This window comes from Ursus americanus, chromosome 29 (genome assembly GCF_024610735.1).
Source record: "Ursus americanus isolate L20-20 chromosome 29, mUrsAme1.1.p, whole genome shotgun sequence".
In the NCBI taxonomy this organism is placed as follows: Eukaryota; Metazoa; Chordata; class Mammalia; order Carnivora; family Ursidae; genus Ursus; species Ursus americanus.
The window spans coordinates 22,978,172-23,002,121 of record NC_142155.1 but is presented as its reverse complement, the minus strand read 5'-3'; the positions used below and the strand labels follow the sequence as shown (position 1 = coordinate 23,002,121).

General features: G+C 38.2%; 1 long non-coding RNA gene across 1 annotated transcript in view; it reads left to right on the top strand.

Moving 5' to 3' along the window:
* Positions 1–23,950, top strand: part of LOC148107512 (uncharacterized) — a 46,494-nt gene that overhangs the window by 15,245 nt on the left and 7,299 nt on the right. Inside the window, exon 1 of the long non-coding RNA XR_015722261.1 lies at positions 1–23,950. This exon is cut by the window's left edge and continues 15,245 nt beyond it. This is a non-coding gene — a long non-coding RNA (uncharacterized LOC148107512).

Here is a 23,950-nt window from a genome sequence, read left to right as displayed (position 1 = left end):
AGATACTAATAAAAGCATTATAACAGTTTTGGTTATGTATTTTTTCAATCTTTGCCTCCATAGAGCCCATGAATCTTCAAATCTAAAAGAAATGGTGATAAGGGTAGGAACTTCTATAAAACCAGTTTTGAAACAAACAAAAATGATCGATTGTAAAACACTGCCTTTCCAAAATTCATTTGTAAATTGAATTGTTTCAAAGTTGAAATACTTTCTCCCAGGTAGACAAGACATACATGCTGGTTAGTTGCCCAGCCCAGTGAAGCTGTCTAACCCTTAGGTACCTGAAATATCATTGCTATGATTTAATTCATGTTTGACCCTATTCATCACATTGTTTCTGTAGGATATTTCATTGATAATTGTAGACTTCAGTATTAAACTCTTCAGCTTCCCCCATTTGGGCTTCAAGGGGTTGGGGTTAGAAACAGTTGCATAAAATATTTCAGGTCTTTATCCCTTATATCTGAGGTGTTCTGAATTAACTAATAAGCCAGTTGCATTTCTCTCCCCTATCTCCTGCTGAGAGATTGGGTGAGAGATGGTTGCTGGTGGGAGTTCGTCCTATGGAAAGGTCTAGATTTGAAGCTATATAGATAAGGATTAGTTGTTTGTATAATATTTGAGGATTTGCCTATGCAAGTACACTTAGAACCAAAAAATTGTTACAGATCTAAGAGGCACAGCCCTGGATGGTACAAATTTTCATTGTGTTGTACGAGTTAAACAGAAGCATGAGACTGGGGGGAGACATGAAGTAGGAGGTGAGGGGGCTAAGCTTGTTGAAGTGCAGAGCTGTAAAAGGAAATGGAGGTATAGCTGTCTTTTCAAAGTTTTAGGACACATCTATTATTAGAGATTATCTCCAACCCCGCAGCTGACCTAAATTCTTTAGGAAACATAAATTTTGGAAAATCAGTCAATCATTTGTCTAGAGTTTGGATCTTTGTGAAACTAGTTCATAAAGATTGGGGGGGAAAAATCATGCAAAGGCGTGCCAGAAACTTTCTTGTACCTTTACCCTACAAGTCCATGAGAGCAAGAATATCTGCTTGTTTTGTATATTACTGTATCCCAGTGCCTAGAATTGACCCACAGTACATCCTCAATAAATATGTATTGGATAATTTCATAAGACACAATGCCTTCCCCTCACTAGAGAAGCCAAGAGGGGTGACAATCTCTGTTTCCATACTTGACATCAAATACATGAGCAAGTCCTTGTCCTTACCCTAAGTACAGCCAGAGAACACGCCTGACAAGGAGTTTGAACCTGGAGAAAACAGTGCTAGTCAGTTTAGATATTATTCACGGTAGCAGTCGTGGCATCAAATGTCTGGAGTGGTAGTTTCAAGTATCTGCTTTGGTGGCCTGAAAAGTCCTGCAGTATCATGGTAGCAAGACCGGCAGCTGCGTCTTAACCCTTTTTCTTGGCCTTAGGTTGTGTTTCTCATAGTCTATCCTTCCTTTGGGTCTGACGCTTGTTTAAATCTGGATTTCTAACTTTCCTATGGGGTCTTTGTGGCACCTACTATTATTTTACTGAATAAGTTAGCCAGAGTTGGTTTCCATGGCCTTCATCTCAGAATTTTAACTGATTTCAGATGGGAGATAAGAGATACATAGAAACGAGGAGTTAGGATTAAGGGAGTAACAAGAAGCAGACACATTTCAATGGACTGTGGGCAGTAGAGAAAGCATCTCCGTCCTTGGAACTGGAGATAAATGAGAGAAACTGATTTTACAGGTGGGTACTTGGTAACAGGACAAGTTATGTAAAAGGCTAAGTACAGAATCCAGCTATTAAGTCAAGGCAGGATTAGGAGAAAGTTTTACTTTAAGACTGAGTCATTACTAGTCTCAGTTTGTAACTCTGACGTTGAGTTCTGTTCCTGAGATGCTTCAAATCAATATGTAGCCAGCTTTTCTTTCTCTTTCACGTCCAGTTTAACTAGTATCATTATCATCCTTCAGTGATCCCAAATCAAAGCCCCAGCCTCTACAGCCTTGGGCGTCTTTTTCAATTAGTCATTTCCTCAAACCCCACTCTAACTGCCGTGGCTCCAGTAATTATCACCCGTCCTTTAAACTGCTAACAGCAGCTCCTTCGCAAGAATTGTCACACCCTCCAAACACAGTTCCCAATACAATGTTTCTTTTTCTTATCTGATTGCTGTGGCTAGGACTTCCAATACTATGTTGAATAGTAATGAGGAGAGTGGACATCCCTGTCTTATTCCTGACCATAGAGGAAACGCTCTGTTTTTCCCCAATGAGGATGATATCCACTGTCGGTCTTTCATATATGGCCTTTATGGTGTCAGGGTATGTTCCATCTATCCCTACTTTGTTGAGTTTTTATCAAGAATGGATGCTGAATTTGTCAAATGCTTTTTCTGTATCTGTCAAGAGGATCATATGGTTCTTGTCCTTTCTTTTATTAATGTGGTGTATTATGTTGATTGATTTAGAAATACTGAACCACGCCTGCAGCCCAGGAATAAATCCCATCTGATTGTGGTGAATCATTCTTTTAATGCACTGTTGGATTTGATTTGTTCCTACCTTATTAAGAATTTTTGTATCCATGTTCATCAGGGATATTGGCCTGTAATTACCTTTTTTAGTGGAGTCTTTGGTTTTGGAATCAAGGTAATGCTGGCCTTGTAGAAGGAATTTAAGTTTTTCTTCCATTTCTATTTTTTTGAACAATTTGAGAAGAGTAGGTATCAACTCTTCTTTAAATGTCTGGTAGATTCCTCTGGGAAACCAACTTGCCCTGGACCTTTTTTTGTTGGGTGATTTTTGATTAGGGATTCAGTTTCTTTGCTGGTTATGCGTCTGTTCAAATTTTCTATTTCTTCCTGTTTCAGCTTTGGCAGTTTGTATGTTTCTAGGAATGTTTCCATTTCTTCCAGATTGCCCAGTTCATTGGCACATAATTTTTCATCATATTCTCTTATAATTATTTGTATTTTTGCAGTGTTGGTTGTGATCTCTCCTCTTTCATTCATGATTTTACTTATTTAGGTCCTTTCTGATAAGTTTGACTTATTAATTCTTTCAAAGAACCAGCTCTTAGTTTCACTGATCTGTCCTACTGTTTTTGTTGTTGTTGTTGTTTGTATATTGTTAATTTCTGCCCTAATCTTTATTATTTCCCCTCTTCTGCTGGCAAATCTTTATTTGCTCTTCCTTTTCTAGCTCCTTTAGGTGTAAGGTTAGGTTGTGTATTTGAGACTTCTCTTGCTTCTTGAGTTAGGCCTATATTGCAATATACTTCCCTTTTAGGACTGTCTTTGCTGCATCCCAAATGTTTTGGACTGTCGTGTTTTCATTCTCATTTGCTTCCATGTACTTTTATATTTCTTCTTTAATTTCCTGGTTAACCCATTCATTCTTTTAGTGGGATGTTCTTTAAACTCCATGTGTTGTGGTCTTTCCAAATTTTTTCTTGTGGTTGACTTCAAGCTTGATAGCATTGTGGTCTGAAAACATGGATGGTATGATCTCGATCTTTTTGTACTTGTTGTGGGTTTATCTGTGACCCAGTATGTGATCTATTCTGGAGATAGTTCCACATGTACTCAAAAATAATGTGTATTCTACTGCTCTAGAATGAAATGTTCTGAATATTTCTGTTAAGTCCATCTGGTCCAGTGTGTCATTCAAAGCCATAGTTTCCTTATTGATTTTCTGCTTAGGTGATCTGTCCATTGCTGTGAGTGGGGTGTTAAAGTCCCCTGCTGTTATTGTACTGTTATCAGTGAGTTTCTTTATGTTTGTTATTAATTGATTTATATATTTGGTTGCTCCCAAGTCGGGGGCATAAATATTTACAATTGTTAGATCTTCTTGATGGATAGACCCCTTAACTATGATATACTGACCTTCTTCGACTCTTGTTACAGTCTTTGTTTTAAAATCTAATTTGTCTGATAGAAGTATGGCTACTTTGGCTTTCTTTTGACATCCATTAGCATGCTAGATGGTTCTTCATCCCCTCACTTTCAATCTGCATGTGTCTTTAGGTCTAAAATGAGTCTCTTGAATGCAGCATATAGATGAGTATTGTTTTTTTTTTTTTTTAATCCATTCTGAAACCCTATATCTTTTGATTGGAGCACTTAGTCCATTTACATTTAGAGTGATTATTGAAAGGTATGAATTTAATGCCACTGTGTTACCTGTAAAGTTAGCATTTCTTGTGATGTTCTCTGTTCCATTCTAATTTTTGTTGCTTTGGGTAGTTTTTTTTAACTTCACTCAGACAGACCTCTTTAATATTTCTTGCAGGGCTGGTTTAATGGTCATAAACTCCTTAGTTTTTGTTTGTCTGGGAAACTCTATCGCTCCTTCTGTTCTGAATGACAGCCTTGCTGGATAAAGTATCCTTGGCTGCATATTTTTCCCATTCAGTATGTCGAATACATCTCGCTATTCTCTTCTGGCCTGCCAAGTTTCTGTGGCTAGATCTGCTACAAATCTGATCTGTCTTTCCTTGTAGGTTGAGAACTTTTTCCCCCTTGCTGCTTTTAGGATTCTTCCCTTGTCTGTGTACTTTGTGAATTTGACTATGATATATCTTGGCGATGGCCAGCTTTTGTTGAATTTAGTGGGAGTTACACGTGCTTCTGGGATTTCGATCTCTATGTTCTTCCCCAGATTAGGGAACTTTTCAGCTATAATTTGCTCATATAAACCTTCCATTCCTTTTTCTCTTTCTTCATCTTCTGGGCCTCCTATGATATGAATGTTATTACATTTTAAGAAGTCACTGAGTTCCCTGAGTCTACCTACATGATCCAATACCTTTCTTTCCCTCCTCTTTTCACCTTTATTATTTTCCATAATTTTATCTTCTATATCATTCCTCTGCTTCATTCTTCCTTGTTGTTAGGGCATCCATTTGGGTTTCCATCTCATCTATAGTGTTTTTAATTTTGGCCTCACTGGCTTTTAGTTCTTTTATCTCTACAGTCAGGGATTCTCTAGTGTCTTCCATGCTTTTTACAAGCCCTATTAGTATCCTTAAAATTGTTGTTTTAAATTCTAGTTTAGACGTCTTCATTATATCTGTGTTGATTAAATCCCTGGCCATTATTTCTACTTTCTTTTCTTTCTTTTGGGGTGAACCCCTTTGTCTTGTCATTTTGTCCAGAAAACAAAAACAAAAAGAAAATCCTAGATCCTGGGTGTGTTTTGGTCTGCTTGTTAAAAGAAGCTAGATTCAAACAATAAAGGTAAAATATATAAATTAAAGAATAAATAAAAATAAATTTAAAAAAAATTTTTAATAAAAAAATAAGAATATAAAGGAAGCTAGATCCTGTCTCCCCTAGGGCTGAAGTTTTGCAGCACTCCATGATCAGTAGACTTGTCGCATGCAAAGCACTTGTGCTGGTCTTCCGGAGGAGGGGCCTGCTGCTCTGATTCTCAGGTGGACTTGCCCTAGTGGAGATGAGCCTGCGTGGTACAGCAGGGCAAGGCTTGGTGTAGCAGCTCCAGTCTCCACTTGGTGGCACTATTTAGCTCACTGAGGTAGATCCTTGCAGGTGGGTGGGTGGTGAAAATGGCGTCCAAATACTCTCTTGCTTCTGGAATGGGAAGTTCATGCCAGCCACTCTTCAGGAAGCCCTCACAGACAAGCAATCACCCTTCCTGTGCCCTTAGCTTCCATCATATCCCTGCCTTCACCCTGTCTGTGTTCCAGCTCAGCTGTGTTTTATCTAAGGTATGGCTGTGTTTCAAAACTCTAAACTTCAGAGACGCCCTGGTTCGGTGTGCTGATCCTCCGGGGGAAGGTCTCACTGCACTGAGGCTGATGTCAGCTTGTCCCAGAAAATAGTCACGTGACCACACAGCAGTTTGGAGTTTATGCTAAATTGCAGCATAAAGCTGACGTCAAGGTTTGCTGCCCTCAGCTGTTATCCTTGCTCTTATGCTGGTAAACAGGGCAGCTCATTGGCACCCGCTGGATCTTTTGCCCCTGGAGAGGCCACTTCAGCTCTACCAAGTGCACTCCAAGCAGGAAAATTATTTCTCACCCTGCAGTCCAGCGGATCCTCTGACCACTCTGCCCATTCCAGGGTCTCTGCCTTCCTTCCCCACTGGAGCACTGATCAGCTTGCCAGGCATGACCCTGGTGATGGGGCTGACTTCCTAAACTTCAGACTCCATGCTCTGCTGTTTATAAAACAAACAAACAAACAAAAACGAAAACAACAACAACAACAAAACCCAAAACCAACTTGCAATATTTAAGCCCTCTCCTTTTTCACAATGGTTTTGGGGAAGATTTTTTTCCTGTGCAATCCCCTATGTGTGTTTTCACTGTTTTCTTTCCCTCTCTCTCTCTCTTTAACTCTCTTTCTCTCCTCTCTTCTCTCTTCATGTTCTGGGATCCTTCCCCTCTGCAATGCCTGCGGTTCTTTTCTTCCCCAAATCAACTCTTAGCATTTCCTCAAGGTGGTTGTTTTTCTGCTTGTAGACATGCAGCTTTGTTCTTTCAGTGCTCGGATCAATTTTTTGGGTGTTCAGGATGATCTGGTATTTATCTAGCTGTGTTCAAGGAAGGAGGCAAGCTTAGGGTCATCCTTTTCCTCCACCATCTTAACCCCTATCCTGTTTGCCAGAGCATGCTTATTTTTTTAATTGAAAATAATGGAAACACTTTATAATGAAATTTAAAGTTCTTGCCATTTTTAAGGTAAGAGTTGGGAAAAGCATGTGCAAGATCATGGACACTTTAATTTTGATATTGATAGAAAAATATATGGTCAAATATATTTAAATATCCTTGATATTTATAAGACACATTTCTGAAATGAAATAACCAGACCGTTGAAACTCATAATGTAGCAAAAGCTCTAAAAGATAAATGTACAAAAATACAGACTAGAGGTGACCTTACTAGTATTAAAGCAGAATTCAATATATGATGATTAAAAAGGCACAGAAAGAGTACATATTGGAAAAAAGGTACAATAAACCATGAAGAAACACAGATAAAATGTTATATAGCAAAAAAAATAGCCAAGGCAAAACTGTTAGGTGTATAAAGAGAAACTGACAATATGAAAATCCTACTGGAAAGCTTTAACTCTTCCCTCAGAATTTACAATTCATGTAGAAAAATAAAGAATACCTTGCTCCATTTTCTTCAAGCTTCTGTTGCTGCTGAGAAGTCATAAGTTGTACTTTACACTTCACAATTTTACAACAACAAGTTGTTTCTGGTGTAAAGTATTTAAATGTGAAATACTTTTTTCTCTTTCTGAAAGTGTTTAAGTTATCTTTATGCTGGTTTTGTCAATTTTAATGATAATGTTTATTGATATGGGTCTTTTTCAATGTGCTGGGTTTGTTCATTTGGAAACTTAAGCCCTTCAGTTCTGAAAAATTGTCTTATTCATTCGAAAAATTTTGACTCTTCTGACACATGTTGAGTTTTTTAATCTTTCCATATTATTACCATTTTGATTATTGCCATGTTATTTTTGTTTATTTTCTATACTTCTGATTTTCTTGTGCCCTTTTAGTCTGATTTTTCAAAACCTATTTTTTTGTGGTTTGAATATCCCTCCTTTTAAACATTAGCATTCTATTAGTGTTTCATAGATAAAACATCTTTTTAAAAAATTTTCCAATATAGCAGTTACAAGAACTTTTAAAAGCTTTCTTTAATCTCTGATTACTTCCTTTATGTTTGCTTATTTCCATGTTAGAATGTCTCCTTAATGTCCAGTATTTCCTGATACCTGGTTATATTTAAGAGTAAGGGACTTAAAAATCATTTGAAAGCTTCAATTATGTGGGTATTGTTTGTTTACAGTAGGGTGAGACAATGCAGGCTGATTAAGCAGAGACCCCACAGTTATTTTCTGTGTGGCCTTGAAAAAGTAGCCTAACCTTTCTGCTCCTCACCTAGAAAGTGGTAGATAATAGAGCTGAGTCCTAAAGGTTGTTTTGGAGATCAAATGGAATGGTAAATATAGTTCTGGGAATAGTGCCTACCACAAACACTGTATAGATGTTTATGACGTATATATTTTGTCTGCAACATGTTTAGAAGCTTGTTGAGGGGTAAGCAGGGACTGGATCTTCTCTCTTTCTTTATTTCCCGCCCTAGTCCATGGGGTTGTTCAGTGAACATGGTGGTTGAAAATATGAGTTGTAAAGTTTTGATCTGTTAGAATAGATCTGTTTCCAACTCCTGTCCTGCCTGTCCTTACTCCTGCTTGTTCCTTTGGGCAGGTTACCCAAGCTCACCACTCTTCAGTTTCATTATTTCCCAAACGGAGATTGTAGTAGTACCTATCTCACGAGGTTATTTGTGTGGAATAAATGAGATACGCCATGTAAAGTGCTTGGTACATCAGAAATGCTCAATAGTTTCACCAATAATAATATAGTAACAGTGGCAATTATAATTGTAAGTATGTGTGTTTGACAAGACTTACTGGTTAACTCATTAGATTTTCAGTCCCCTTGTCCTTTTCACTGATTTTTCAAATCCATTGATAAGGATTGAGATGGCATGTGTTTATTGGGTAATTGTGAGATTAAGAATTTTAAATCCTATAATTTAGACTACAGCTTTGCAACCCTTTCCTGTAAAAAACATATAGTAAAAATTTTAGATGTAGGCCATATGGTGTCTGTTGCAATCACTCGACTCTGCTGCTGTACCTTGAAAGGAGGCCAAGACACCATGGAAATGAATGGATGTGTCTGTGTTAAAATAAAACAGTATTTATAAAAATCAGGTGAGAGAGGAAGGAATTTGGCCTCAGTTTGCCAACCTCTGTATACCACAAAGGTCAAACCAAGAATGGAAACATAAGCGACATAGTCCTGCCCTGTACCAACAAAGAAGCAGATGTTCTGGACACTATTTGGCTTTTGCTTGATCCTTCATGTAAAGAACCTCAATTCTTCCCTTTCTAATAGTTCTAGAGTATCTTCCTATAAAAGGATACCTTCAGAACCTGTTTACATTAAGACAATGCAGTAGCACCAGTAAGTACAGGCAGGACCGTTAGCCCACAATGATTTTGTTTTGTTTTACTGGATACTTCTATCTCTATGGAGGAGGTCAAACCCACATATCTCAACAACCACTTTGAATCTATTTACAATTGATGGGAAAAGCACTGAAGTGTTTTCCCCCTTAAAATTATTCTTATAAAAGAGATTGTGAGTTTAAGGGACTCTGTAGAAGGAGATTATGAGTCATTACGAAAAGATGACTCACCTAGGAGGAAAGTATATCCTCTGTAAAGGTGCAATTTGAGAAAACTTTTTTTTTTTTAAGTAAAATGCACATTTATAAAACCTATTAAGTATCTTGGGTATATGCAGAGGAAATAATGTATATAACATCAGTGAAGTATTTTACCCACTCAATATCTATTTTGGCTCCATATCTTTTAACAAACAATTATAAGTTAATTTGGTGTTTAATAAGGGTATGCTAACTCTATTTACCACAGGGCATGGGCTTTTCTTTCAAACTATTCTTCGTCGTAATAATTTACATGTTCTTAAGCTGTATTTTCACGAAATGGAAATATGAGCTAATGGACAATTGTGCTTATTAATCAATCAACCAACTGGCATTCATTATTAAGTCTTAGACAGTGGTAAGTGCCTCATAGGATTTAGAAGTATGTATTATAGTCCCTGCAGGAATCACGTAAGAATAATAAATGCAGGATTTCAGAGGACAGAGGATAGGAGGGTGAAAATATTGGAGTAGATTTCATGAAGAAGATAGGACCTAAAGGACAGGGTTCAAATGAGTAGAGAAGGAAGGGCATTACAGAATCACCATGGACAAATACTTATGTATGTCCTAGCAGTGATGCTGAGGAAATGACAATGACTGGAGCATCTGTAGCAGGTGGGGGGAAGGGGAAATAAAACACATAAATTGTCTGATTTCAAAGTCAGCCGTGGGAGTGTTTTGTTTAGTGGATGCGTGTGTGTGTGTGTGTGTATACATCCAAATATATACATGTGTGTGCATATATATGTTACATTCCGAATTGTTTATAGCTTCCAACATATACTCAATCAAAATGAATAAGAAAAAAAATAATTGAGAAAATCAAAGCAAAGGAAAAATATTGGTAAAGATAGTGGCTCATACATGGTCACTGTTCCTAAATATTTATTAAATATATGAAACGAAAAAATTGAGGCAATATGAATAACATTATATTAGACATGTCATTTAATCTTTTTTCGTTTGTAACACAAGGAACATGATAATGACTATTAACTATGTTAATACATGAAGGGCTTGTAGAACAATGCCTAATGCAGAGCAGACTCTATGTAAGTATTGACTGCTGTTATTAATACCCAACTTATTTTATAATGGTTTTTTAGAAACTGTAAGGAGATAACGAAAGTTGATTGAAAGGAGTTAAGTTCCTTATGCCTTAAACTTATGAGTAAGAAAGGAGTTAAGTTCCATGCAAAATAATTCTTTTTCTTTTTTTTTTTTTTTTGGTTATTTACTAGATTTAGGGACTTTATAGAGCTCCCTGTACAACTTTTTTTTTTTAAGATTTTATTTATTTATTTGACAGAGAGAGAGACAGCGAGAGAGGGAACACAAGCGGGGGGAGTGTGAGAGGGAGAAGCCCGCTTCCTGCCGAGCAGGGAGCCCAATGAGGGACTCGATCCCCAGACCCTGGGATCATGACCTGAGCTGAAGGCAGATGCTTCATGGCTGAGCCACCCAGGTGCCTCCCCTGTACAACTTTAAAACTAAAATAATTCCCATGGAAATATCTCGAAAGAAGTGCAACCTAGCAAAATATACTAAAATAACCTAATATAATTACACATAATATTAATATTTGACATTCAAGTGTATCCAATTGTCAGCACGTTCCTCACTGCTTCAGATAATGTTTTCATTTTTATAACCTGGTCAGATAAACCTCAAGTGGACTAAAAGAAGCATATAATAAATATTGAAGGGCGCCTGAGTGGCTCAGTTGCTTAAGTGCCTTTGTTTCAGCTCAGGTCATGATCTCAGGGTTGTGAAATTGAACCCTGCATCAGATGCCATACTGGGTATGGAGCCTGCTCAAGATCCTCTCTCTCCCTCTTCCACTGCCTCTCCCTCTCCTCTCTCTCTCTCAAAACAAAAACAAAAAGAAAACAAAACATCGAAGCCATATTTGGGGGCATAATACTGTGAGAGAGAAAAATGGTAACATGGTCAACAGTTATATTTTTCCCTACATTTAAAAGGTACTCTTTCAATTTCAGCTTCTTAGTGATCAGATTCAGGGATATCAAAAGGACAACTCTTGGAATAAAACAGAAGGCTCAAAACTAATTGCTGTCTGTGAGCTAGCTCTGTGTGTGTGAGCGTGTGTGTGCACATGCTTTTTATTTGTGTAGACACTAAGTTTGCTGGCTTTAAATCAGGAAGTGAGTGAATCGCACACTTCCTGGACATAAGGAGGTATAGGTCACAGTTATACCTGTTGTCATGTCTAGTTCTATGGAAAAATAATTTTTTTAGGAACATTACATCACAAGGAAAAGTAACTCTTATTTGTCCCTGGATATCTTTTTTTTTTAAGATTTTATTTATTTGAGAAAGTGTGTGAGAGAAAGGGCGCAAGCAAGGGGAGCTGCAGGCGGAGGGAGAAGCAGGCTCCCCACTGAGCAGGGAGCCCGATGCAGGACTCAATTCCAGGACCCTGGAATCATGACCAGAGTCAAAGGCAGACCCTTAACTGACTGAGCCACCCAGGTGCCCCAGTCCCTGGATAGCTTAATACACCACAGAAATTTGGAAATATATACATCTATATGAAGTATGTATTAACATAGCTGATATCAGAAGCATGAACCTAAGGGGTGCCTGGGTAGCTTGGTCGGTTAAGCTTCTGACTCTTGATTTCAGCTCATGTCATGGTCTCAGGGTCATGGGATCAAACCCCACGTCAGACTCCGTGCTCATCAGGGCAAGGTGAGGGCAATCGGCTTGAGATTCTCTATCTCCTTCTCCCTCCATCCCTTCCCCTGCTTGCACTCTCATTCTCTCTCTAAAATAAACACATTAATCTTGGAAAAAATATGAACATGTGCCCTGGGTACGAGTAAAACATCCTCTCTATGTTCATAGCCTGTTGTTGGACTTCAATGAATTAAGCATCTAATATGTATACAGTGCAGAAAGGAACGAAGAGAAAGCACACCTCCTGTCATCAAGAAGCTTAGATTTTGCTTCTGGCTAGAGACAAACTGCATATTCTAGAACCATAAGCAACAAAGTGCAGAATCTGGTAAGAGTCAGCTGAATAACACAAAAATACCTTTACTTCCTAAATGATAAGAGGAGGAAGAATTCATTCACTGTAACAACAACAACAAAAAAAGATAAGCCTTCCAGGGGAGATTAGACACAGATCGTGACTTGGAGGAATGATTAGAATTTGATTATTTCAAGGGATGAGCAGTCATATAAAGGGTAGGTAGTTATGTAAGAAAAGTTACCGAGGCCTAAGTGTACTGGGTCATTTTATAGGGCAGTGAGTAGACCTGACTGTTAGAGTGGTAACTGCATTTAATTTAATTCAATTAACTTATTTTTGAAGATTTGTGTATTTGTTTTGGAGAGAGTGTGTTGTGGGGGTGGGCAGAGGGAGGGAGAAACTTAAGCAGACTCCATACTTAGGGCAGAGTCTGACGTGGGGCTTGATCTCACCACCCCAAGATCACAACCTGAGCTGAAACGAAGAGTCTGATGCCTAACTGACCGCCTAACCGGCCGCCGAGGTTCCCCCCAAACTGCAATTTAGAAATGAATGACAGCTACTGTTACTGAACAGTTACTGCAGTTACTCTATGCCAGATACGTACCTTATCTCACTTGATCTGGCCATCCTTGCAGGAATTAGAGTATATTATCCCTGCTGTACAGGTGGAACACTGAGGCTCAGAGGAGTGAAGCAGCATTGTCCAGCTCACACTTCTCGCTGCGATGGGAGATAAGGAGTCAGCCTTCAGATCCCAAATCCTAGCCACAGTGTTGCCACTGTCCTCACAGGCTTTGATGAGCCTACTTTGAATGGCAGGCCCGGAAATGTGGATGTTATCTTGTGTAAACTTACAAACCATTGAAGGTTATGAATAAAGGAGTGACAATTTATTAAGGAAGAGTTGACTGTCACAAATTTCTAAAGGTTGCGTGTGCAGGGTTGCGGGATACAATATTATCAGACTCAAATTGGTTAGGGCACCAACCAATGCTTTATGTCATAGGCAGAATGGAACCAAGACTGTTGACTGGTGTAAGAGTCAGGATTATTGGTAAAATAAAAGTTGAAAGAAATGAGAGAATTAAGTTGGGCTTAAGTTGATAATAGGATATTCAAGTAAAAAGATCTTTACATAATTGTAAATATATAATCAAATTTTGAAAGGAGGTGTGGTTTGGAAATGATAGATCAAGAAATCACCATAAAAAAATCCAGTTTGTGCTATGAAACGTGATGAAAGCAGCTTGAGGACTGAGTTTTGGAAAGGCGTAGAGTTAGATGAGAAGTGTGAGATAGTACGAGAGGAAGAGTGTGGTGGCTGGAGAGCTGATAAGAGTACAAACCTTAACAGTAACAGAAGACAGTATTTTAGGAGGGAAAGTCAAGAGTTAGCCAGAGTTGGGGCGCCTGGATGGCTCAGTGGGTTAAGCTTCTGCCTTGGGCTCAGGTCGTGATCTCTGCATCCTGGGATGGAGTGCCACATTGGGTTTCCTGCTCAGCAGGGAGTCTGCTTCTCCCTCTCCCTCTGCTCCTCCCCCCTGTTTGTTCTCTCTCTCTCTCTCTAATAAATAAATAAAATCTTAAAAAAGAAAGAGTAACCAGAATTACATGAAATGCAAAGGAAATATGTAAACAATAGCAATGACACATGTGCACAAAACCACTAGACAATTTAGTGGGGCTGTCAGCAGAATGTTAAAGATGAAAGCCGAAGCATAGGAAATGAAAAGGAAACTTTCAGGAAATGATAATGCTAAAAGCAGGGATATTTGGGACTAAAAAGCAAATTAAGATGAATATGTAAGCTAGAAGAACATCAAAGTCAGACAAAATTCCTTCTTCCCGCCTTCAACTCTCTCAAATTACGGGAGACTTTAACTTGTTTATGTATAGGGCAAAGAGCGTGGAGGGGGTGAAACAGAATAGCAGCAACGGGAGTAACAGTGGTAACACTAGTAACAGTGGTAACAGTGGTAGAAATAATAATTAGAGCAAGATCTGCTTCCCTGGACAGGGAATAAAGACAGCTGTGTGACAATTGGCTCTCTAATTTACAAGCCTTGAGATATTGAACAACCTCTTTGACTACTTTTAGGTCTTAATTTCCTCATCTACAAAAATAAAATAAAAATATCCATCCATTTATTTACTCACGATGTGTTAATTGAGCAACCAGTATATCAGACACAGTGTGAAGGATCAGGATATGGTCTTCAGGGATTAATAATTTAGAGAAGAAGATGAGGAGTAAGTTAGCAATTAGATTACAGAGTTAAGATTAACAATACAGATTTGAACAGGGTGTTGTGAGAACTCAGAAATGTGACATTTAAAATAAATGTCTAGGGATAATTAGAAGAAGAAAGAAAAACAGAGGTGTGCATCCTTTGATGACACTCCTCCCTCCTCGCTTTTCCTGCTCCCTTATTTGTGCCTTCTGGGGTAACATCCTGAATAAACTGCGTAAACATGAGTACTTGTTTTAGGGTCTCAGCTTTAGACTTTGAAAACCTCATCCTGGGAGTAAATGAAGAGCCATCAGGCAGAAGCCAGTGAAACTGGTTATGCAGGAGTTAAAGAAATCAGAGAGAAAAGCAATGAGAACCTGCAACAAGATAGTGGCAGTAGGAATACAAAGGAAGGAATTAATTTAAAAGCTATTCAGGAGGTAAGGCTCAAAGAGAAATTGTGAAATATGGGATTAAAATATCAAAAGGGAAGTAGGAATCTGCCTTGACTCAAGGTTTTATGGTTTAGGCAGGTAGGTAGATGATAATGGGGAGGTTACAGGAGCAGGTGTGTGTTTGTGTGTCTCTGTGTGTGTGTTTGTTAGTGGAGAGGACATGACAAGTTGGTTTTGGCATGTTGGATTTCAGAAATCTGTGAAAATTCTAAGAGGAGATGCTAAGTAGACTACTGACCACTCAGTGAGACACTGTGGAGAAAATCTAGAAAGGTATATTAGGGAGCTGTTGCCCAGGGGACCACAATTCCCCAACTAGTGGTGGGAGCTGATCAAGAAATATTTTTGATTTTTGTTTCCTGAATGGACAATTCTTATAATTCTTAAGCCTTCTGAGAAGATTGCCGGTGAACAAAAAAGTTGCTTGTCTATGTGGTCAACTCAAAAGCTAATCCTTGCATTTGTTTTCCCTTATTTCCTATTTCAACCATCTGTTCCTGTTCCTTATACCCTCTTTCTGGGATCACATTCCCAATAAGCTATCTGTACACAATCCTTTTCTCAGTGTAGTACTGTGATTTATAATAAAAAAAATATTTTGTCTTCGTTTCCATTTCTGACACAGAAGTCCTAAAATCCTTGGAATTTCCTAAGTGGTGAGAGCTAATAAAGATGTCTTCTGGTATGTTAATGGGGTGACTTTTAGACCCTACCTAAAATAGGGACTGGTTGCCTAGAGACCCAAGGAAGTGATTGGAGTTGGAACTCTCAGTCCCATCCCCTCCCCCAGTCTCTAGTGTGAACTGGGTGGAGCTGGAAGTTGAATCTGTCACCAATGGCCAAGGATTCAGTGGATCATGCCTATGTAAGGAAGCCTCCATAAAAACCCCCAGGTATGGAATTTGGAGAGTTTCTGGGTTGGTGAACCTCTGACAGTGCTGGGAGAGTGATGTGTCTGGGAGGGCATAAGAGCTCCATATACTTTTCCCTTATCTTGCCTTATGCAACTTTTCCATCTGGCTGTTCATGAGTTCATATCCTTTTATAATAAATTGGTAATCTAGTAAGGAAAATCTTTCTCCAAGCAACTCTAGCAAATTAATCAAATATGAGGAGGTGTCCATTCAAACCTATAGGGAGTCCATCAGAAGCACAGGTGACAACCTAGACTTGCTATTGACATCTGAAGTGGGAGGGGGCATTTTATGGGACTGAGCCCTTAATCTGTGGGATCTGAGGCTATCTCCAGGTAGAGTGTCAGCACTGAGTTGTATAGTTGGGCACCCAGCTGGTGTCATGAAAACGCTTGGTGTGGGATAAAACCCCACATCTGGTGTGGGAAGTATCATGTGAGAGTAAAGGAGACACATACAGGAGCAGTGTACATTTTTCCAAGACAAATACCTAGGTGAAAAGGAAGAGTATAGACAACGTAGGTAATTTTGTAAAGGGGAAAATGATTTTTGTTTCAGCTAAATGTTCTTGGTTAAATGTAAGGCAAGTTGATGTGCTGAGGTTGAGGAGGCATGGGGCTGAGTCATGGTTTTTTGAGAAATGCAAAAGTTGAGACTAACAACTGAGGAGAATGCAGTATGTGCTACTTAGTGATGCTTAGGAGGGTTCCTGGGAGGGTTTCAAGATCCGGCTGGGGTAGAAACCATGAATTTCTTGTGGCATGCATTCTCCCTATTAGGTAGTTTTCTGCAGCAGAAACATGAATAACTAGGACATAGCTTGCTCTGGGGATGAGATTTTACAAGATGTGTGTGACGGATAGAAAATAGTACAGAGAAGAGGGTTGTGGAGCTTAATGATCTGGGTGTTGGGCCAAGATTGAACAGGAAAGGCAGAGAGTCCAGAACTGAGCTGAAAGATGTGTAATAAATGATGTAGTTGAGAGACTGCAGAGTCTGCTATGGCTCTTGGTAGAATGCCTTAGAAAGGAAAGGCCATAGATAGAGACAGGCAAATAGGAGTAAGAGATTTTAGAAGTAGAGCTGATTTGGGTTGTGATAAGGTCCAGGGTGTGACTGTGGAAGTGGACTGAGAAGACGGTCACTGGACGTGAAGGTAGGCTGCCGAATAAGCCCTGCCCATGGACATCAACATCACCCAGGACCACTGTGAGACCAGAAGAGGAGTCGGTGACCCCGACCTGGATGACCCCAGGCTACATGCAGACCATGTGTTTGGGTGCAAGAGTTGGTAGATGATAGCAACAAAAAAAGAAGACAATGGTGATTCTGTCAGAAAGAGCCTCAAAAAGGTTTAGAAATGAAAGAGCAAGAAGAGACATGGATTTCCATTTTGTTGACTTCTGGTCTCTGCAGAGCTCAGTGATAGGAAGTGTACAATCAAGCCTGATTTAGAATATAGGAGACTGGTGTTATTTCTACCTTCAGAATTGCTAAGAGGACACCACATGTGCAAAAACATTTGCCAACAGTGGGTAATATACCCTTATGTAAGTTAATAAAATGCAGAGAGGGAGAAATTGAGGAAAGAAGGTCAAAAGGGATACTGGGTGAGATCAAGGTACAGAAATAGAAGCTGAGAGCAGCACAGGAAGGAAGGATGACGTTTGTCTCTCTGGGACTGGAGGGCAATTTGAGAATATAAGCGTTGAAATAGACACACTACTGTCCTCATGTATCCTGGAAAGACTTTTGGGTTAATTCTGGGCAATTTGGACATACCTGTTAGCAGTATGACCAGTTTATGAAATCATTAGTCTAGGAGACTGGCTTGGATGTTAAAGCTATCTAGCTTTTGCATTAATCTCTAATAGGATATCTCTATTTAGAAGGGCAACAAAATAGCTCTGTCATACACGGTCCAGATATTTAGGCAACAATATTGAAACATGTTTTGTAGTTTTCTCACTGTCAATGTAGTCATAAGTGAGTTTTACTGCAGCTGATCATTAAATGCCGACAGGACCGTAACAATAAGATGGAAACTCATGCTCTTGGATGATGCTGAGAGGCAGGGCGAAACTGGTCCTTTCCAGAATTATAGTTGTGGCTCATTCATATCCTTTTTCACTTTCTTTGCAATTGTAAAAGTAAAATTAAATGGAAGGAGTTGAACTCTGGTAAGAACACGAAATGATTCAAAACTACCTATGTGTCTGTATTTCTTGGTATTTCGAGCGAAGGTAAAAATATTTTTTAATGTGTTGAAATGATTTTGAACTCAAAATGTTGTTTCTTTCACACATTATGACTGTCATTCAAAATATGAATTATGGGTTTGGGCAGCCACATTTTCTTCAGAGATGTCCTCCCAAAGATTTGAATTTTAAATGAAGCCTTGCTTTCTTGCTGTCAGCAGAGTAGAGGTGTGAGGCACGAACATCTTACCATAAGATCCATTGTCCCTTGTGTAAATGCTACCCCGATGCAAACTGACCAATGTATGATCTGTATAAACTGGGCTCTACAGAGAAGTCACACTCAACTCAGATGTGACAGTGACTCAGTGCCATTCATTGCATGCCGGTGTGACCGGGGGAGAGGAGCTGAGCATCGCATCACAGTAGTTAAAATTGGAAACAAGGGAAATTGCCCTGCCTGGGGGGACTGCATGATGTATAACCCAGAACAAGTTCATTTCCTTGTGCTGGAGTTTCCTCATCTACAAACTACAGCGGTGTAAGCTCATAGTGCTGTGATATGGGTAAACTGAGGGAGAAGACAGGATAAAGCACTGGAAACAGTCCCTAGCACATGCATGTACTCAGTAGCTATTCTTCTTATTAACTTTAATGCCCAATAGGCTCTTATGCAATATCTTATGAGAGATATTTTTAAACTATTTGTAATTTGTTTGTACCCTCTGGCCTCTATCACCCTGTCCCCCCTCCCCCATAGTACCTGCAACCACCATTCTAGTCTGGTTCCTGTGAAATCATTAAAAACAATTTTTTTTAGACTCCACCTGTATACTGTATGGTATTTGTTGTTCTCTGTTTTATTTCCCTTAGCATAATGCCCTCAAGCTTCATCCATATTTATCCAGGAAATCACAGGATCTTTTCCTATACCACATTTTCATTATCCATTCATTCATCATAGGACACATAGGTTTTTTTCTTATCTTGGCGACTATGAGTAATGCTATAATGAACATGAGTGTGCGGATACCTCTTTGAGATACAGATGTCAAATCCTTTGGGTATATATCCAGGACTGAGGTTGTTGGACTATATGACAGTTCAATTTTTAATTTTTTAAGGAACCATAATACAGTTTTACACATAATGGCTTCACCAATCAGTTTATATTCACACCATCAGTGTGTAAGTGTTCACTTTTCTTCATATCCTCGGAAACATTTATTACCACTTGTCTTTTTGATTATAGCCAACCTAACATGTATGAGGTAATATCACATTGTGGTTTTGGTTTGAATTTCTCTGATGATTAGTGACGCTGCACAACTTTTATATACCCATCAGTCATTTGTTTGTCTTCTTCGTAAAAATGTCTTTTCAGGTTCTTTGCCCATTTTTAAATTGCTTTATTTGCTTTTTTGTTATTGAGTTATATGAGTTCTTTATATATTTTGTTTACCCCCAACAGATACACGGTTTGCAAATGTATCCCTTTCAATGTATTGATAGTTCCTTTGTTGTGCATAAGTTCTTTAGTTTGATATAGTTCCACTTATTAATTTTAACTTTTGTTGCCTGTACTTTTGATGTCTTAGCCAAGAAATCATTCCCATGACCAATGTCAAAGGTATTTGACCCTGGGTTTTGTTCTAGAAGTTTTATGGTTTCAGGTCTTATATATTTAAGTCTTTGATTCATTTTGACTTAATCATTTGAATGGTGTAAGATAGGGGTCCATTTACCTTTTTAGGATGTGGATATTTAATTTCCTAGCACCGTTTATTGAACACACTATTATTTTCCCATTGTGTGATCTTGGTGCCCTTATCAAGTTAGTTGGCCATATATCCATGAGTTTATGTCTGGGCTTTTCATTCTGTCCCATGGGTCTATGTGCCTTTTTATTCCAGCATCATACGGTTTTTATTTATTTGTAATTTTCTTAATACTCAATATTTTAATATTGTGTATCTATTAAATGATATTATTCTGAATGCTTAAATACTTAGAAAACTATCATAAGTTGAAAAAAACAAAATTTTTCACTTAGATATTGATTACATTTTTAATCAGATTTCCCAAACATGTAATTAAAGTTAAAAGTATAACAGATTTAATTGTTATAGTCACTTAAAAAAGCAGACAGTTTAAAGTTTACATTTTTAAAATAAAAAATTTAAAGATATTAGTTTATATTTAACCTACTTTAAAAATGATTAATACAGTGCATGCAGATCTGTTTTCTTTCTTTATTTTTTCAGATTTTTATTTAAATTCTTGTTAGTTAACATACAGTCTAATATTGGGGCACCTGGGTGGCACAGCGGTTAAGCGTCTGCCTTCGGCTCAGGGCGTGATCCCGGCGTTATGGGATCGAGCCCCACATCAGGCTCCTCCGCTATGAGCCTGCTTCTTCCTCTCCCACTCCCCCTGCTTGTGTTCCCTCTCTCACTGGCTGTCTCTATCCTGTCGAATAAATAAATAAAATCTTAAAAAAAACATAGTCTAATATTGGTTTCAGGAGTAGAATTTAGTGGCTCATCACTTACATACAACACCCAGTGCTCATCATAACAAGTGTCCTCCTTATACCCATCACCGTCTAGCCCATCCCCCACCCACTGTAGCTCTGTTTTCTGATTATCTTTTTTATTTTTACTCTCATTCTTGGGAAACATGCTTATTCTTAAACTGCTTCTTATGCCTGCTTAAGTTATAGTCATTTCATCAGACATATTTCTGTATTTTCCTTAGCATATAGCCATCTTCCAAGCTAGAAAGAAAGAAAAGATTACTGTCTTGCTGAAGCTGAGGTTGCAAGTTCTGGGTAATTGACTCCTGTTTGGCATCTAGAGCTAACTGTATTTTCCAAACCTTAGCGGGAGTGCTTCAGGCTGGGTGCTTGCACTTTTTTATAACTTCACCTCAGTGCTCAGTTGAGGGACTCTGTAAGCCCAAACATTTCCATTGAGCTTTAGCCTTACAGATGCTGTTCCCTTTCCCACAATTATGCTGAGAAATTTTCTTTAGTCCGCATTACATATGCACTGTCTTATCATTTCTATTGACCTGGACTGTTAGGATAATTGAAAACTTATGCTTGAGTAGGTAACATCTCATTACTAATAATTTGGAGACTTTACCTCCAGAACAAAAGATTGAGTACAAAATTACCTCTCCTCTTGAGAACATTCGTCCAAGCCATCATTTGGGGACACATTGCTAGCTCCTCTTTTATTTGGTTGTTGTGTGACCTGTAGCGCTGATCAGCCATGGTTATGACATGTGATTACTCTGTTGACCAGTCCTCCCTGTTCTTTCCCAGGAGTATACAGCTTAGTGTTTCCTCTTATCATTCCTTTATTTAATTGATAGAGAAAGGTTTATACTTTATGAGTGAAATGTACAGAAACAGAATACTCAAATACCACCACTTATTAAAAATCAGTGTAATTATATATTACTGGAGTTGCCGTTCTTTTGCATCATAAATAATTACTTTAAAACATGAGGTTTATTTTCTTATTTTGAGTATTCTTTTGTATTTATGGTTTTTCACAAATTCAATTTGTTCCATTTAATTATATCTATTTTTTTCATTGAGCATCACGATCTGAAAGTCTGGTGTGGCTCCTTTTGCCTTTCAGCAATACTTGTAAAACCAGTGAAAAGATTCTTGCCTTTCTCAAGATAGTCCTTGTCTACCTGGAGTTTTTCCTTTTGTGAGACATGGAATCAGCTTCTTTCCTTGTTTTCTCTCTTTTAGTGGTGCTAAGGATGCACATAGAATTGCCTTAGTTGTACCACTGGTAGGTAGCCAATATGACATTTTATCAGGATACTTTAGTGAGAGAGCTGTAAACGAGATTTGTTTTTTAAAATCATGAGTTCAAAATGTTTCCAATTTTGTAGTGGTCTTCCCATATCCTTCTTTCTTTGTTGTGAGATAACAGTTTTCTATTTACTCTTTTTATAAGCTACTTATTGAAATTTTTTTTAAAAGATTTTATTTATTTATTCCACAGAGATAGAGACAGCCAGCGAGAGAGGGAACACAAGCAGGGGGAGTGGGAGAGGAAGAAGCAGGCTCCCAGTGGAGGAGCCTGATGTGGGGCTCGATCCCAGAACGCCGGGATCACGCCCTGAGCCGAAGGCAGACGCTTAACTGCTGTGCCACCCAGGCGCCCCTACTTATTGAAATTTTTATCTCCTCGCCCAAACATTAATTATATTTCCTTTCTTATAGGAATAGACTTACAGACTTTGTTGACAATTTTTTATATACTTTATTGTATTTACGAAAGAAATTCCCTCTTTTATAATTTTTGGTTTCCTCTATTCCATTTTTATATACCTTTATCAAAGAATCAAGATAGTTCAGTGAGATGTTATAAAAAATGAAATTATAGTAATTGCTAATTTGCCCCAAATTGCTATATATACTAATGCATTCTTTCACAGATATATTTCCCAAAAGGAGTGAAATGTTTTACATATTACATATATTTTATAGGTCAAAGGACTTTTATTATCTGTATATTATTGATTGAATAACTATGCATTTTGTTAAACTATATCTCATGTAGTATAAGCAATACATCCTGCCTCTGTGATGAATGAATAAAACTTGTACTCTCTACACTTTAATTTACCAGAAACTTGAAACAGTTTGGGATTGAAATTGTGTAATTAGTTTGGCTTCATCACAAACATGTTTTAGACGTGAAAGAACAGAACTCAACAAGAGTAATAACGAGTCCGTGACAGTTCTGTCAGTTGGGCAGACAATGATAATTCTGGCTAAGTGTCCTCTTCTAGACCACTTGGAAGCACAGTGGGTAGAATATTAAACACTGGAATGAAACATGAGATCTCAAAACTACACGGATGTTGAAAATAACAGATTAAGCAACTAGCATAATGCTATGTTTGACTTAAAAATAAATTTTAAAGCATTATTTTGGGGGACAAATTGTTGTTTACAAATTCAGCAAAAGGGGTATAGAATGTCTTAGAGTTGTATTATTTGTAGCCCTGTTAGTTTAAATGTCTTTTCAGATAAAACCTAGAACAAGAAAATCCTGAGATTGGTCCATATTTTCTTCACTGAGAAATATATTTAACTTGAATTTCATTCTGCTTTGAGTAAGGTAAGTTTTATTAGGTCTTCTATCTGTGAGGATGACCTCATAGACTCTCTCCTTCCTCCCTTTCCTCTCTCTCCTTTCTTAAAATAGTAAGACATATCGCTGGGGAAAATGGCACACCACCCTAACTTTGTTTATGATATAGCAAATTGATGGATACACTACCAACACATAAGTGAGAAAAACTAGCAGCTTCACACCTGTTCCAGTCGTAACAATATAAAGCATGTAGAAGTCTCTTGAGAGGAAATGCAATACATATTCCATATTTAACAAATATGAATATTAGAGTTTGCTTATCTTAGTGATTTTTCTGGTGATTTTTCTTGTGGGCATAAAAATTATATTCTCACTTACGTTTTTCCTTTCCACAGTTATTCACTACAAGCTAACAAACTGCAGGATGAACTATTTGTCATGAGATCGATCCAGCTACATCATACAGAGGAGCCATGTTTTTCCTTAGGAACAGAAAGCATCAAATCTTCTTTTGGTTAGGGACTTGATAAAAAATAATTTTTTTTTTTTTGAGCAGCCAGTGTGGCGAAAATAAGTGGGATCACTCGCCTCTCCTTGCGGCATGGTAATCAGTCACTGGACGGTTACTTGTAAAAAGAAGTCTGTGTTCTTTCCTATATTCAGAGATGAGACTCTGCTTTTTTAGACTATTTCAGCCAATATACAATATCCCTGACTTTCTGAGAAGTCTTAG